This window comes from Nothobranchius furzeri, chromosome 1, assembly GCF_043380555.1.
Source record: "Nothobranchius furzeri strain GRZ-AD chromosome 1, NfurGRZ-RIMD1, whole genome shotgun sequence".
NCBI lineage: Eukaryota > Metazoa > Chordata > Actinopteri > Cyprinodontiformes > Nothobranchiidae > Nothobranchius > Nothobranchius furzeri.
In genome coordinates, this window is record NC_091741.1 from 96,407,845 (window position 1) to 96,420,655 (window position 12,811).

General features: G+C 42.9%; 1 protein-coding gene across 2 annotated transcripts in view; it reads right to left on the minus strand.

Moving 5' to 3' along the window:
• LOC107374472 (sucrase-isomaltase, intestinal) overlaps positions 1–12,811 on the minus strand; it is a 66,782-nt gene that overhangs the window by 50,488 nt on the left and 3,483 nt on the right. The gene's annotated exons all lie outside the window — the stretch shown is intronic.

The window sequence follows — 12,811 nt, forward strand, 5'->3', positions numbered from 1 at the left end:
GCAGCTTTTAACCAGCGTGAAATTAGAGAGAGAGTGTCTTTTCAAGCAATCAACGACCCAGCCGAGTTTTATATTAATCTGATGGAAATATTAAACAGGTTTGCTGAAAGAGGAAGCCAGATCGCGCGTCCCAACGATAGAGTCCAGTTTGAAATTAATACTTTACACACGACACACCATGTTAATTTTAATTATGACGGATCAAATATGTTAAATCAGCTTCAGTATTTACTGGATCTGTTAGTCCAATCAAATGAAGCATTAGAGGCTGACAACGAATTTAATTTCAGACTGCAAGTGATAAATAATCCGTCCGGCGGTGGGAAACGAAAAATCGAAACCATTCTGGATCACGAATTAGTCAATAAAAAACGAAACCATCTCATTTGTCCTCCAGAGGCCAATCAGCCGTTGTGTTTTGCGCTAAGCATAGCCGGCCTGTTAAATCCCTCAGCGAGAGATACAGAATTAATGAATGTGGCTAAAAATATTCATCAACAGGCAGGGCTTCAGGAGCAATCAATCGTTTCATTTAGCGACGTGATTCGATTTGAAAATATTGTTCAAAGAAAAATAATCATTTTTTACAGATCCGACAGAATCATTTCTAAATTTGAAACAGATTTTAGCGATCGAACAAATCCGTTGTTCATTTTGCTACTCAATCAACATTATTACGGCATAAAAAATATTAAAGGTTTCTTAGGAGCCAAATATTTTTGTTCATGGTGCTTTTCCGCTTATAATAACATAAACGGACATCACTGTAAATGGTTCTGTCGCGTGTGTAATACCGATTTATGCAAACGAACAGAAACGTCTCTCATCACATGTTCTGATTGTAATCGAATATGCCAAAATGTAATATGTTTTCAAACTCACAAAACACCTGTTTTCAGGCCTCAAGCAAACAGGTTAGTTTCTCCTTGCGAAATGTTTAAAAAATGCACCATTTGTAAACAAACTTATTACATCGCCATGGGTGGAAATGGTTCACAGCACGTTTGCTCAGCGACCAAATGCATCGTTTGCAAACAGTCGGTGGTCACGGACGATCATCGCTGTTTTATTCAGCTTGAAAAAAAAGATGACGGTTTAACGGAAAAGGTTATTTATTACGACACTGAAACGTTTACGGATCAGAACGGTGTGCATACACCTTTTTTAATCTGTGCAAAATCCGATTCAGGCGACGTTTGGGAGAAATTTGGTTTAGATTGCATTAAAGATTTTATTATGCAGATGCGTCGTCCTAAATTCAGCAATTATACATTTGTTGCACACAATGCGCGTGGATTTGATGCTTATATAATTCTGAGCGCTATGTGTCAATTAAAAATTGTTCCCAAAAATATACTCATGCAAGGCTGTAAAATCCTGAGTTTTCACGATCCAGATTTCGGGTTGAGATTCATTGATTCCTTAAGTTTTCTCATGATGAAATTAGCCAACCTTCCAGCTGCTTTGGGCTTTACAGATAAAACTAAAGGTTATTTTCCTCACAGATTTTCATCGCTTGAACATCTGAATTATAAAGGACCTTACCCAGATGTCAGCCATTATGGGTTTGAACAAATGTCTCCGGAGCATAAAAAAATATTTTTAGAATGGTACACCGATGTGTCTAAACAGCAGCTGTTTGATTTCAGAAAGGAGGCCGTGTTTTATTGTAGAAACGATGTGGAAATTCTGCGTAAAGCATGCGGTATTTTCAGAGAGGAGTTTTTTAATGAAACAGGTATTGACCCGCTGAAATCTGTCACGATCGCTTCAGCTTGCATGCGCGTGTTTAGATCAAAATTCCTAAAACCAGACACATTGGCCATTCCTTGTCCGCTCGGTTATCGACCGCAACAAAAACCATTTTCAAGTTCAAGCATCGTGTGGTTGGAGTGGGTTTCACACAGTCAAAATGTAGACATTCAACACGCTTTAACGCCTTTGGGGGAGTATAAAGTGGGAGATTTTTATCTCGACGGATATGCTGTGATTTCAGGCGTCGAACAAGGGTTTGAGTATATGGGTTGTTTTTTCCACGGCTGTCCAAAATGTTTCTTACAGTCATCCATATGTCCTCTGAGAAAAATCACTTTTGGTGAAATTTATGACAAAACCGTCGAAAAGCTTCAGTCGTTGGAAACTGTGCATCGATTAAAAATGAATGTCATTTGGGAACATGATTGGCAGGAGATGGTAAAAACTGATCCGGACGTGAAACAGTTTGTCTCAAGATTTGACCCCCCGCCCGCTCCTCTTTTACCTCGTGAAGCCCTGTATGGTGGCAGAACTTGTCCGGTTCGGCTGAGGCATTCTGCTCAGAGCGGTGAAAAAATCCACTATGTGGATTTTACGAGCCTGTACCCTTATGTAAATGCCACACAGGCTTACCCCATAGGCCATCCCAAAATTCATGTTAAAAATTTCAGAGATCCGAGTCACTATTTTGGCTTGATTAAAGCTGTCGTTTTGCCACCCAGAAAACTGTTTTTCCCTGTTCTGCCTTTTAAAACATCCAAAGGTAAACTCGTTTTTACACTGTGTCGCACATGCGCTGAAATGAATAATCAATCTGATTCTTGTTCACACAGCGCGTCTCAACGTGCTTTGACGGGCGTTTGGGTGAGTGTAGAGCTCAATTACGCTTTGGATTCAGGTTACAGTCTGGTGAAAATGATTGAAGTCTGGGATTTTGAGAAAAGCAGTAAAGATGTGTTCGCGGGTTACATTAACACGTTTTTGAAGCAGAAACAACAAGCGTCTGGTTTTCCTGAAGGATTGATTGATGATGAGTCGAAAAGAAAATACATTCAGGACTACCAACTTCGTCAGGGAATACTATTAGATGCGTCCAAGATTCAGCACAATCCTGCTAAGCGTGCCATTTCAAAATTATGTCTCAATTCACTCTGGGGAAAGTTTGGCCAAAGAGATGATCTTGTACAAACCACATTTGTTCAAAAACCTGATGAATTTTTTGACATTCTGTTTTCAGGGAGATACAATGTTAAATTCTTCAGTTTTCTCACTTCAGGAGCTGTTCTGGTGCAACACAGTTTGGCAGAAAAATGCCTAACGACTCCTGGCAGAAGCAACAACATTTTTATAGCTGCATTCACCACAACTTATGCCAGATTGAAATTATTAAATGCGTTGAACAAACTGGGAAATCGCGTCATTTATTACGATACAGATTCTATAATTTATTCTGTCAAAGAGAATGAGTGTGTTTTACCAACAGGACCGCTGCTGGGGGATCTAACTGACGAACTTGGAGGTGATTCCATCACGGAATTTTCATCAGCCGGTCCAAAAACGTATGCTTACAAAACCCGGGACCGCCAGCAGGTGGTGATAAAGGCTAAGGGTATCACACAGTCATTCATTTCATCTGATCACATCAATTTTGACAGCTTAGCGCTGCTGGTTGAGGGGTACGTGGCTGGAGAAAGGGGAAGATTTTTGCAAACTCAACAGGATGTCATCAAGAGGGATAAAAAAGGTCTCACTCTCGCGAATGTTTCATTTGTGAAAAGGTTTCGTGTGATTTTTGATAAGCGGAGGTTATTTGCTGACGGCTGTACAGAACCATTTGGGTATTAAAAATGGAAACTGATTTTGACGCTAGACTAAAGTCTCCATTCAGTGTACAAATTGCTGGTCCGTCAGGCTGTGGAAAAACCTTTTTTGTAAAAAGTATTTTGGAAAATTGTATGCAATGTTTAACTGAAATGCCAAAAAACATTGTGTGGTTTTTTACATCTTATCAACCTATGTATGATGATCTTTGTAATAAAAGTATTCGATTCGTTCAAGGTCTCCCGCTTTCATTCGAGGATGATGATTTATTTCCATCGGGTCAAAACCACTTGGTGATCTTGGATGACATGATGTCTCAAACGTCCAGCCATCCTGGAGTGCTAAAATTATTTACCCAGCTGAGACATCACAGAAATATGAGCGTCATTTTAATCACTCAAAATGTTTTTCATCAAGGAAAACATAGTCGTTCCATCAGCTTAAACACCAATTATTTGATTTTGTTTAAAAACCCTCGAGACAAATTGCAAATTAATGTTTTAGCAAATCAAATATATCCTAACCAAAAAAGATATTTCATGGAGAGTTTTCAAGACGCTACGTCAGAACCGTACGGTTATTTAATTGTGGATTTAAAAGCGGAAACGCCAGACTCTTTCCGTCTCCGTACGGGTTTACTTCCGGATCAACTCACCGCGGTGTATTTGTCTAAAACAGAGCCATGTCAGCCCGTATAAAACGCAACGCCAAGATTCTACGTGCTTTGTCACGTATGAAACCTCGCAAACGTCAGGAGTTTTTAAAAGGGTGCTCCGATGACGTTCTGAAGGCTTTATGCGAAATAGCTTTAAACGTGATCAAAGGAAATATACGTCTATCGCCGCGACAATTTCGAAAGTTGTCTAAAAGCAAAGAATTGCTCAGACAGTTGACTCATAACAAAACTAGCCTTTTTAAAAAAAAGAAGCTTTTAGTCGGTCAGAAAGGCGGATTTCTACCCATACTCTTAGCAGCCGCTGCGCCTCTGATCGGCGAACTGATAGGTGGCTTAATAAGGAAATAAACGATGGCTTCTCAAAAAATGTTTATGGTGACCCCCCAACAATTACGTCAGCTTGTTAAACCTACGATACGGGACGTGGCTGAAGAGAATCTTGACTCTGAAATGAAATTAATTATGCAGGAGACGGGATTAACGCCGTATGAGAAAATTAAAAAATACAATGCGCTGTTACAGCGTTATCTGAAGTTGATGAGAGCCGGTCTACACGAAAGTGCACCTCCCACTGAACCGCCCACTGTGACGGCTGAGCCTACGTCAGCTGTAGAAACAGCGGCTGACACACTCATTAATGAAACGCTACAGAATCTTCCTGTACGCGGAAGAAAAAACGCCGAGTACCTGCTGAAAATGACACGATTAAACTGGACTCCGACGGGGGAATTTAAATATAAAGGCGATGTGCAGAAAGGATCACACATCCTTGACTTGATTAAAAGCATCAGCAACCCGTTAAAAAAACATACACAATCAGAACCGACGGGTTGGACTCCTTTCCTAAAAACTCTAGTAGAAAAAAATGTACCCTTATCTATCGTGTCCAATCCGCTAGCGAAACGTCAGATTACGCAACTCAGGAACGGAGGGGTTGTACTTCCGGATTCTGAAGACGTTTTGAAGAAAAAAAAGAAAAAACCGAGGAGAAATATCATTTTATCACCAAGCTGGAGCGATGTCCCCACTTTGAAGAAATGGATCAGCTTTACACCTTAACTCTCTTGTTTGTTCAATAAAACTTTATTCAAAACAAATTTCACAGTCCGTGACATTCTTTAAACATTTCAAGAGTACAATTCACCTGTGTGTAGTAAACATCATGACGTTTGATGCAATTTGAAAATTTTTTAACAAAATGATAAACCATAGCATCATTTTTATCTACATTTTTATGATATTTAGACATAATTTGTTTCAGAGAAAGTCCACAAGCCTTATGACACAGGAAAAAAACACAATGCTGGCCACAACGGTCGGATGCAAAACTCTGTAGCTGACGATCCTGATATTGTATTCGTGAACAACGTTCTGTTAGAAAATTCAGGATGTTTTCAGGGTAATATTTAAATTCAGGCGATAGACCGTAAGAGTCAAAAAATGTCCCGAGGCCATTTTGTTCCACAGCTAGCGCCAACCAGTGTTCACCGGGTAAATGGACAGGATGAGTGTTTACCACAAAGTAGGCCGGTAGTCGAATGTTTTTTGGGACGGTAGACAGCTGATCAGACGCGTACACGCCACCAAAATAATCTCCCAGCAGGTTCGATAATATCCCGTCCAATTCGTGATTATCCATTAATAATAATCCACCAATACCTCTCTCTTTGAGTTTATCTCCAGAATGGAGTCGTAACACGCATACACAATGAGTGTAGCCGTGGCTCTCAGAGGTTCTCCAAAGCGCATCTCCATCCTCAGGTTGCCGGTGGAAACGGTTGAAAGCGCCTCCGAGTCATCCGCTGTGTTCAGATTAAAGGCAAAGAGTGTATACCCCTGTTGATATTCCAACCTATTAATCGATAGAGGCAAATCTTTCAATTGTCTTGAAGTGGCTGTAAACAGATTATAAAATTCTCTGACCGATGTTCCCTGGTAAAAAGTAGGTTGAAAGGCTTTCGATGGAATCTGTTTTCCGTCTCTGGACAACGCCAGATATTCCACATTCATGTGGCGAAAATTAAAAGGCGAAAGATCTCGACGTCCTGTGTAAGCTTCGTGATCCACTAATCCTAAAACGATATATTTAGGAATGGCGCCGAGAAAGAGGTTCTCCAGATTACATATCCTCGAATTTTGTGGAATGGAATAAGTTTTGACGGTCACGCGTGAGAGCGGGTACATGGCGTTTGCTTTTAGTAAAGCAGACTCGTGACCCAAACGTACGGCGGGTGAAATATTAACTTTCTTCACAAAAAGCGATGCACCCAGGAGTTTCAGCTTGTAGGTGGAATCACGCGCCCCCATCAGACAAAACGCATCACACGCGCGTGTCAGTTTAATTCTGAGATCGACGGAATTTAAAAGAAGTCTTTCACAGAAAAATATATCAGAATGCAGGGGTCCTATCAGATCCACTTCTCTGGAGTTTTCTGTAAAAGTCGCTCGTTGATTAAGGCCTAAATTGCGTCCGTTAATTACAACGGTGGAATCGTGCGCGCCTGCGGTGTCTTTGAAGAACAATCCCGCGCTGAATTGGGAATTCAAACTCGCTTCAGAAAAGTTCAGCAGGGTTTCGATGATCGCTCTGTAGGGGTGCGTGGCGCTGGACTGTGAAATCAGACGATCGCCGAGAACCACGTCACATTGTGAGAAAATCGTGTTTAACGGGTAATTAATCAGACCGGTGGCAGCACCATCATCTAGCGGGCTGCCGTCATCGTTTGTAATTTTCACCCGCAAAAATAGAAGAGTGTCGTTTAAATCCAAATATTTTTCTCCATCTCCGGGGACAAAAAATTCTACAGGCCCGCCGTCCGTCAGGGCCGCTATGGGTAAAATTTCGCTGTAGATCTTATCTTCGATAGACAACTGAGTCATGGGTACGGTGAAGAGATCCAGTTCACTCAGCGTACATTCTGACGATTTGCTGTGGAGCAGTGACATGATTAAAAAATATCAGAGCCCGTCTGGCGAGACTTCTTCCTCTTTTGCTTGCGTTTTGTAACTGGAGGTTTGATGCGTCGGTCGCTTCGTGATGTAGATGTCTTTAAACGCCTGCCGGGGGGTCTTTTGCGAACACGCCTCGACAGAACCATGAGGCCTGACCCCTCTTGGGCATTAGGGTCATTGATTTTACCGACGGCTCTCGTCAACACATCTGACATGATTCCTGTAGCGGCCTTTTTGAGATGCGGTTTAGCCAGAGCAAATCCTTTTTTAACAAAAGGTGATATGAATCGAAACAGTCTTGAAAATATCGATCCAAAGCCACGTCCGTACATATAAGGAACACCGCTAAAACCTGGTAAACCATGACCGGCCTGAGTGACGTAATAATTGATAAAACGGTTGGGATCGTTTCTCTGCAGGTGATAAATCATGTCTGCAAGACGTACGAGTGAAACTGACTCTCTCGCCCTGTTTCACGAGCGTTATATTATTGTATTTCTCTGATGTGCGGGCCTGAAATGAAGCCTCACCGTTGTTTTTCCGTATAAGAAGTGAATCGGCTCATTCTGATCAGATTTTATTTCGATATGAATGCTTTCTATATGATTCGTAGAAACGCTGATGTAATCCACAGGATTAAACACATGAGTGACCGTGTGACCGAAGGTCCCTTCAACTTTCACCGTACGTAATAAAGGCGCAAAGACGTCCCCGACCAACTGCTCGGTCACGACATCCGTGTAGCAGTAAAATTGATATAGACCGCCTGTTAAATCGGGTGGGTGAGGCGCCGATTTGATAGGTTCATCGAAGCCTGAAGTACCTTCAGGCGTCAACCACTCACCCGCGTTGAAACCTAACAGATAGGCCAGAGGCGCTAAAAATCTAAATTCTATTTCATCACCGATCTGATATTTGAGAATGGGGTCGGGGAATCTGTGAATGAGATAGAAATCAGGATCAATCTTTCTCATAGCAGTCTCACATTCCATTCTAAGTGTTTGGATAGCTTTATAATATCCGGGAGTAATCGGAGCTCTGTTGATTTTCTTAGGTTCTTTCACTCGTCGCCATTCAACAAACGCACGATCGTTCGGTAAATTAAACCACGAGTGTACGTAAGTGATTTCAGACAGTCCCACTTGCCACCTGCCATTGAGATTGATGTGACGGGCTAGATCGGTTCTGTAACTGGCAATCGTGTTATTTTTAAACACCTCGTTACTGGCGTTAGAGGGCAATGTGATATAAAAACCCTCCTCTTGTCTCAGATCCATTTTTTATTGTATCTGTTTTTTAAACGTCGTGCAGGTCTGAGGCTTTAATCCAACTGGAAAATTTTTGAGGCCATCCAAGCCATTTAACAAACACTTGCTTCTGGCCTCTGTAAGTTCTGCGCTTTAAAATTTTTTCAACGTGGAAGGATCGTTCGGTCGATAAGTTTACTTTCTGCAATTTGGGTTCATAAAATGACCCTTCAATTTTTTCCCCATCAAAATCTTTGAGTTTATAAACCGGCGGTGCTCGATGAAGACACTGGTCTACTGTGAACAGCTCGTGCGTGAAACTCTGCTCATATTTTTTATCAAAAACACCTCTGAGTTTGGAAATTCTCACAACGTCACCCCTGTTAAACTTCATTTTCTTTGCAGGCTTCGGTGCGGTGGTCCCGTAAAGGTTGCGAAACACTTGCCATTGATTTTCCGTGTTAACTTCAAAGGGGGCCATTTTGATAGAAGTGTGGTAGCTATGATTATAACCTTTCACCAAATCTTGAATTACATCTATGTAGCGATGGGTGTTTTTGGCTGTGAAATATCTCCACATTCTACCTTTTAGAGTCCTGTTAAATCTCTCCACAACGCTGGCCTTTACGCTGCTGGCTGTGGCAAAATGCACAATTTCATGTTTCTTCATGAGGGCTTCAAATTTCTTATTAAAAAATTCTTTACCGGAATCCGTTTGCAATTTTTTAGGGACACCGCTGTCTTTCAAAACTGAAGCAAAAGCTTCTGTAACATCTTTCCCCGATTTGTTTTTCAGGGCTCGTACATAGGCTTTCTTTGAAAATACATCTATGACGGTTAATAGGTAATTGAAGCCGTCGTTTGATTTTGACAAGGCCTGCATGTCGCATAAGTCAGCTTGAAACTGTTTTAGCGGCCCTGAGACAAAAACCTTATTTCTCGGAAAATGAACTCTTGCAGGTTTGTGAAGTGTATAGGCGTCTTGTTCTGAGAGAAAATCGCGAGCCTTATCCGATGAAACTTTCTCCCCAATATCTTGTTGTAAACCGGTTCTAAACCTTTCCACACCACCGTAACTACCCTGATGTTCTGGTGTAAAATAAACCTTTTTCATCACCTCCTCCATCTCTGATGAATGGTTGGCAAAAATGATGCACATTTGTTTTCATTAGTTCTTTTTATTTCATAAATTGTACACACAATCTAATCATACTGTAAAAAACAGCAGTCATCAAATATAATCACACAGTCTAATCATACTGTAAAAAACAGCCGTCAAATATAGTGAATAAAATCACACAGTCTACAAATATAATCTAAACACTAGTCAGAACTAAAAACAGTCGTCAAATATAATGAATAAAATCACACAGTCTAATCAGAACTAAAATCTAATGACGCTACCGTCAGAGCTAAAATCTAATCATACTGTCGTCAAATATAATAATAAAGTTGTAGAAGAGCCCCTCCGCAGCTCGCTCACTCCATCACCACCCCGGACAGCGCGTCCAGGTCAGCTTTGGACAGGCGATCGTACACCGGAAAAATGTCTTTGTGAATGGGCATCACAGCCCTGAATCCGTGCAGCTGCGTCACAGCCATGGTGAACAGAATCTCAGTGTCCAGAGGCTGGAAGCCGTGCAGACTGAGAAAACTTTGAAGAGCCGGAATCAGTTTAGGTGTTAAAACCCTGCGAATAATGTCCGTAAAGTGAAAATCGTAAAATAATTCATTTTCAGCTACGTAAAGACATTCGTGTTGCCGTTGACTGGGGTGATCGATCTTGCATCCGTGGCAGATGGTTGGTAAGTGAGCTTTGATCGCCATGTTGACCAAGTGAAGAAGACCCATTTTCACACGGTCTACTTTGTCTTCTGAAAACACCCAGTCAGGCAGACGGTGAGGCTCCTCATCGGTGCTCTGGATGTCGAGGGGTTGCACATCCTCCTCCTCCTCATGACCTGGCGGCGGCTCAGGGTTTGATGTCACCAAAGGTGGATCAGCCCCATCGACCCAGGGCCTGAATGGTACGTTCTCCGGAACCTCCATGATGGTGGGGAGTCGTGGTAGGTTATCCTCTGGAAAACACGATGGGGCCGATGCGGGCCTCGGACTGCCGTTGTATCTCGGCGGTGGTGGTGATGGTAGCGATCTGGACCTCGGACTGGTGTTGTATCTCGGTGGTGATGAATCCGTTAGTACCCAGCTCGGTGGTGGGCTCCAAAGGTCTTTAAGGGTCGTCTGATTGTAGAACCCCGTCATGCTGATGCTTAGATCATCTGGATGAAATGGTTTCTAACTGTAAGCTCTTTATAACTAGTGCTGGATGGGGGGCGTGGTATGATGATGCAACCTCCTCCTCCTCCTCCTAAGGCAGGTCTTAGAACTCCAGCTTTTTTCGCACTGTCAGAATGTCGTTCCAACAGCGGCTGGTACGAAAAAATGAAGTAATACGATCCTCCACTTCATTTATTTTTTCACACCAGGCTTCGAAAGGTACAACCTGTAGAAGGCGGTAAATTCCGCATACAGAATGCACATTCTCCAGCACAAAAAAGAGCTCAAATCCTCTCACACGGACCGAGGCCTTGAACATCCACTCTCCATCAGCATCCTCTTCCCCCTCCCATGAAGCGCTGAATGCTGTCACAGCGTTCTGGATTTCATCCAACGTTGGAAGAGCTTGCGGCCCGCTGCGATTGACTGGCGGACGAGGTCTCTCAGGATCATCTCTGTGCACCTTGCGTGGAACAGCCAGCCTGAGCACAGCCCAATCGTTGTAGGAGAGAACCGCTGGTGAGTTTGATAAATAGGATTTAAGAGGTTCGCCCTCAGCCACATCTTGGATTAAACACAGTTCCTTAGTGTCGTAGCTGAACCGGTATCCAAAACTACCGCTATAGCCATAAGGTTCCAACTGCCATATTTGCTCCAAGATCTCTTTACCGCCGAAAGGAGGAACCTGCACTCTGCAGATGTAAAATGTAGATTTGCGGGGCGCTCCAATTCCAGCCGGCATCTGATGTATAGCGATGGATTTTTCACAAAGCATGGTTTTTGACAGCGGTATATCCACGCTCTCTTCTTTCACTTTTTGAGTTGAAGTTGAAGCGTCTGATGTAGTAGACACTTCTTCAGCGCGGCCTGGTGCTTCATTCAGCTCCTCGTGGTTCATCATTTTTTCTTAGAGCTCGGCTTTTCACCATTCGGACAGATCTGAGCTTTTAAAGAGTTAAACACAATAGGATTACACTCAGAAGGGAGGGGCTGTGGGAACCGATGGGCTATCACAAAAAAGAAACCACACACCATTACACACATTAGCCTATGACGTGGGATATCATGGACGCTCAACAATACGCCATTGATGATGCGGCGTGGGGGGTCTAGACCATCTGGACACGTTCAACAATACGCCATTGATGATGCGGCGTGGGGGGTCTAGCCCATCTGGACAATTAACAATACACATGTCCATTTGATTAATGATACGGAAGGGGGGGCAAAGATTGAACAATACACCTGTCCATTTGATTAATGATAGGAAGGGGGGGCAAGGTCAAGGGTCAAATGAACAATAGGAATGAAAGGTCAAAGAACAATAGACCTGTCAAAATGTTTGACGAAAGGTGTCTTATAATACTCTCTGTGATCTCCCGGAATTTCTTGTGCTTTTTCGCCACAGGAAACAGGAAATTGGGTTCTGATGAAGGTGCTGAAGCAAAACAGATGGGGCAGCCAGAGGTCCATTCGAAGTACTCCACATTACTCCTACTGCTGTGAAAATTGCTGAGAGGCTATCTTGGATTAATTTATCCCACTGCAAGCTTATCAACGACAACTAACTGCTCTAGAGCGGCAATGACACAACAATGTTGTGTCTTTGGGCAAGACACTTAACCCACCTTGCCTGCTGGTGGTGGTCAGAGGGACCGGTGGCACCAGTGCTCAGCAGCCTCGCCTCTGTCAGTGCGCCCCAGGGCAGCTGTGGCTACATCGTAGCTCATCACCATCAGTGTGTGAATGCATGAATGATACACTGTAGTGTAAAGCACTTTGGAGTCCTTACTCTGAGAGGCGTTATAAAAGTGCGGGTCATTTATCATTTATCATTTAACAAAGTCCGACTACAAAGGGGTGGGCCACCTCTAGGGTGCCGCCTCTCAAACCCGGTGAAGATTAGATAAGATAAGATCTGTTTCAAGCTTGATGGGTTCACCACATTGTTGATGTGGTGGTCGCACTCATGGCCCTGCACTTGGGCCGCCTCTCAGCACTTGATGGAACAACTGAGACAGCAGCATTTGAGGGAGTACTAGAACTGGAACTGAAACAACGGATTGGGGCTCCTCCCTGACCG